The following is a 5205-nucleotide window of genomic DNA, read 5'->3' on the forward strand; positions in this document are numbered from 1 at the left end:
ATATATCATACAATCCTGTGCGACGCCGGTTGTTCTGCTAGTTCATATACACCTACTTTATCCAATCCTGGGCTATGCCGGGTATTTTGCTAGTACATATATCCACCTATGTAATCCATTCCGGGCGACGGTAGACATTTGACTAGTACATATATCAACCAATTTTTTCCAATCCATGGCGTCGCCGAGTGTTCTTCCAATCCCAGACAATGCCGGGTAATCAGCTAGTATATATGTCGTGCTCGTGCTATGTCATACCATTACGGGTGACGCTGGGTATTTTGCTCGTACATATGCATCAATTTTATCCAACACGCATCTTTTTTTTTTACTTGGCCTTTTGGTCAAGATCAAAGTGTAGTATCTGTTCCGGCAGATGCTGCACTTAAGATAATTTGTACCAGTCAATGGAGGGGAAACCCTCTATACTGGGACAATTATTATTTTTGGTAACCAGAGTGCCCCCTTTTTGCCTACTTTTAGGGGAGCTGGTTTTTACCTCACATTAAAAACGGCCTTGTGCCTAATTTGCTCAGTGGGGGAGCAAATAAATACCATCAGTTCCGGCAGATACTGCAAGCTATGACTAGCAAAGACCAGATGTGGGGGCAACCCCACATGTCTGACCTTTAACCAGCTCCCATTTCCCACCTCTCGGGAGCTGTTCCCCTTTTTCCCTTCCCCCTCCCTTCACTCCTCACATTAAAAATCGGCCTTGTGCCTAATTTGCTCGGTGGGGGAGCAAATAAATACCATCTGTTCCGGCAGATGCTGCACTTAAGATAATTTGTACCAGTCAATGGAGGGGAAACCCTCTATACTGGGACAATTATTATTTTTGGTAACCAGAGTGCCCACTTTTTGCCTACTTTTAGGGGAGCTGGTTTTTACCTCACATTAAAAACGGCCTTGTGCCTAATTTGCTCAGTGGGGGAGCAAATGAATACCATCTGTTCCGGCAGATACTGCACTTAAGATAATTTGTACCAGTCAATGGAGGGGAAACCCTCTATACTGGGACAATTATTATTTTTGGTAACCAGAGTGCCCCCTTTTTGCCTACTTTTAGGGGAGCTGGTTTTTACCTCACATTAAAAACGGCCTTGTGCCTAATTTGCTCAGTGGGGGAGCAAATAAATACCATCTGTTCTTAGCAATAAAGCGTTTTTTTTCTTTCGCCTCCTACCTCCACTAACTATTAATATGCCTCTCACCTTCCTCCCTCTAAATTGAATTAGTTAATATACGAAAAATATATAATACGCGTCTTTTTTTATTTGGTCATTTGGAAAGGATCAAAGAGTAGTGCCTGTTATTAGAAATAAAGCGGTTTCGTCTCTCGCCCTATTCACCCCCTAACTCATAATATGCCTTTCACCTTCCTCTCGCTAAAAAGAATTAGTTTATATACCAAAAATATATAATACGCATTTTTTCTTGGTCTTTTGACTAAGATCAAAGTGTAGTATCTGTTCTTAGCAATAAAGCGTTTTTTTTCTTTCGCCCCCTACCTCCACTAACTATTAATATGCCTCTCACCTTCCTCCCTCTAAATAGAATTAGTTAATATACGAAAAATATATAATACGCGTCTGTTTTTATTTGGTCTTTTGGAAAAGATCAAAGAGTAGTGTATGTTCTTAGAAATAAAGCGGTTTCGTCTCTCGCCCTATTCACCCCCTAACTCATAATATGCCTTTCACCTTCCTCCCGCTAAAAAGAATTAGTTAATATACCAAAAATATATAATACGCATTTTTTCTTGGTCTTTTGGCTAAGATCAAAGTGTAGTATCTGCTCTTAGAATTCTAGCTAATATACGAAAATATACAATACTCATCGTCTTTTTTACTTGGTCTTTTGGCTAAAATGAAAGTGTAGTATATGTTCTTAGAATTCAAGCTAATATACGAAAAATATATAATACGCATCTTTTTTACTTGATCTTTTGTCTAAGATCAAAGTGCAGTTTATGTTCTTTACATTCAAGCTAATATACGAAAAATATATAATACGCAAATTGTAGTATCTGTTTCTAGAATTCAAGCGGTCTCATCTTTCGTAGAAACAAACGTTACTCGAAAATAAGGAGGATATAGGCCTAGGAAAATGAATCTCGTTTCCTGTCTAGACATCTCTCTCTCTCTGTTTGTGTGCCTCTCTCTCTCTCACTTCGTCTTCCTTACTCTAAAGAGTATTACTTAAAAGGAAAATGGCATCTCGCTTTGATTTGTTTTTTGTAAAAACATCGAACGTTAATAGTTTTTGTAAGCGTATTTTTTTTACTTCACATTTTTGGCTTGTTATTTTTCGTTTAACTATCGTATCCAACTATTTTTAAGGTGCTTATAACTTTGGTAACGTTTTCCTAACGTGAAATGTTTGTATTTTGAACGGTATTACGTGTCTTTTTTACCGATAACAAAAGTTTTTATACAATGTTTTCATATACATATCGCCATTACAGTTTGCTTACGTCAGGGTCAGGTGACATAACTCAGCGTTTATCAAATTACGTATAAATATCATTAAACTGTCACTGTGTGGGGCCCTCCTTTCCAAAAATCGATCAGCTTACCCACTTCTCCTTGTGCTTTTGGGCCCATTTTTCGATATTTGTCGTCCGGGGGGTGGGGCTCTCATATATTTTGTTGTGTCTGTCGTAAGTTTTTAGCAGACATACAAACATACATACATTTTCGCTTATATATATATATATATATATATATATATATATTTATCTCTATAAAGAACACTTCTATATAAATCTGTTACTAGAGTTAAATATATATTGTAATTAATTCTTCTAAACGTTATATTAAGGCCAGATGTTCTTGGATATAATCATATTTTTATCTGCTTACTTATTTCAATTAATAAAATTAGTTATAAATTATTATTAGAGAATTTGATACAACGTTTATTTCATATTATCATGATAGATTGAAATTTGTAAATACAACACAACATCTAAAATCCATAGCTTTCCATTTACTTTCCATTAAATACATTCTTAAAAAATAATATTTTCTTTATTTTAGATTTATAAATTTTAATTAAAATTATTACTTTATTTACAATTTTACTTCAATTTACTTTATATATTTATGTCAAAAATAAAATTATGTGTTTCATGTTTTGTAATTAATTAAATTTATCTTAAAGTATGCCTCTCAGGCTTTAGTGGGGCCGATATATACTTATATCTATGAAAACGAAATTGAATTACTTCCTGGTGAACATTAAGAGGGTTTATTTTTTATATTATTATATGATAATATTCTAGATTGTAAAGTTTACATCACCCAGACTTGCTTAGAAAAAATGTACTATCACTTCCTAGTATCAACCATTTCAATGTGTATTCAATGATATTTTTTCTTAATTTCCTAATCTAATTTGCTTATGCTGTTTGAAAAATTATTATAGGTAGGTGTGATCTAAAAAGAGGCTGTATGATTATCAAATATAGATTTAGACTACGCTGTGGCCCCGATATATTTTCTAATTCTATTATTATCTATTATTCACGTTTTTATAATATATGAGAAATAAGGACTTTACATTCTACCGGACATTCATCGATATTCCTGCAGTTTCAAAGTAAATTTTCTTCAATGTTTTATTTCATATATATATATATATATATATATATATATATATATATATATATATATATATGAAATAAAACATTGAAGAAAATTCACTTTGAAACTGCAGGAATATCGATGAATGTCCGGTAGAATGTAAAGTCCTTATTTCCCATATATTATAAACATGTGAATAATAGATAATAATAGAATAAGAAAATATATCGGGAAAATATATCTAATGGTATTCGACAATGAGGTTACATCAAAGGGATGTAACTTGCATATTATAACAATCATTTTATATTACTATAATATTATTTGAAAATGAAACTACATCCAAGAGAGGCCACTTGCATGATCTAATGGTAGTCGCCAATGAAGTTACATCAAAGGGAGGTAGCTCGCCTCTTCTAATAATGATTGTATATTAATCTAATGGTATTCGACAATGAAGCTACATCCAAGAGAGGTCACTCGCCTATTATAACAATGATAGTATATTAATCTAATCAAATTCCACAATGAAGCTACATCCAAGGGAGGCCACTCGCATATTATAACAACGATAGTATATTAATCTAATGAAATTCGACAATGAAGCTACATCCAAGGGAGGCCACCTGCATTTTATAACAATGATAATATATTAATCTAATGAATTTCGATAATGAAGCTACATCAAAGGGAGGCCACTCGCATATTATAACAATGATTGTATATTATTGTAAAGGTATTCGACAACGAAGCTACATCCAAGGGAGGTGACTTGCATACAACAACAATGGTTGTATATTATTCTAATGGTATTCCATAACAAAACTATATCATATATATATATATATATATATATATATATATATATATATATATATATATAATATGGATTTTACTGTCATTGATATGGATTACCAATATCTTACTACTGGCCACAGTGACAGGAATACCATTTTAGTTTTTACTCAGTGAAATTTAATTTGCGTTTATGTCGTTGGCACATTCGACAACATTAAAATTATGCAAAAATATCCTCATGCCAAACTTCAACGGCCCATTTGCGTCGACAGTAAAATGATCAGAGACGAAACTTACAATTATATAAAAAAAAATTGGAATGACCAGTACACGTATGGCTTGCAATTTATGAGGAAAAATATGGGATTAATTCAACTCTAGTTATGAAGTAACGTATTTTACTTCCTTCACCGCTCGACTTGGTTCGAATTTGCAATTCACGAAAGAACTGCATAGCGATTGGCGGTGTTTTACATTTTTGTGCGATAAGTTTCTAGGAGAGACTAAACCTTTAACATCTAAAAGAGTTTTCACTTAATACTGAAGTTATTAGATACTTCATTCCCAACGTTGCGGATACTAGGGTACACATCCGTACAAGATAGGAAGTTACCTCAACGGAACACTTTTTATTATACCACTGAAAATAACAACAGGGGTCCGAAGAATTCAAATCATAATCAATCTTTATATTTAAACTTTATGAATAAAATAATAATAATAATAATAATAATAATAATAATAATAATAATAATAATAATAATAAAAAAAAATAATAATAAAATAATAAAATAATAATAGTAATAATAATGATAAAAAT

General features: G+C 32.6%; 2 pseudogenes; both read left to right on the forward strand.

Annotated features, from left to right (window-relative positions):
- Positions 1–1429: 1429 nt before the first annotated feature.
- LOC145256610 (U2 spliceosomal RNA) lies at positions 1430–1516 on the forward strand (annotated as a pseudogene).
- Positions 1517–1754: 238 nt separating this feature from the next.
- On the forward strand, positions 1755–1875 carry LOC145256651 (U2 spliceosomal RNA; annotated as a pseudogene).
- Positions 1876–5205: the final 3330 nt, after the last annotated feature.

This window comes from Euprymna scolopes, chromosome 32 (genome assembly GCF_053919585.1).
Source record: "Euprymna scolopes isolate OS-2025 chromosome 32, ASM5391958v1, whole genome shotgun sequence".
NCBI classification, from domain to species: Eukaryota; Metazoa; Mollusca; class Cephalopoda; order Sepiida; family Sepiolidae; genus Euprymna; species Euprymna scolopes.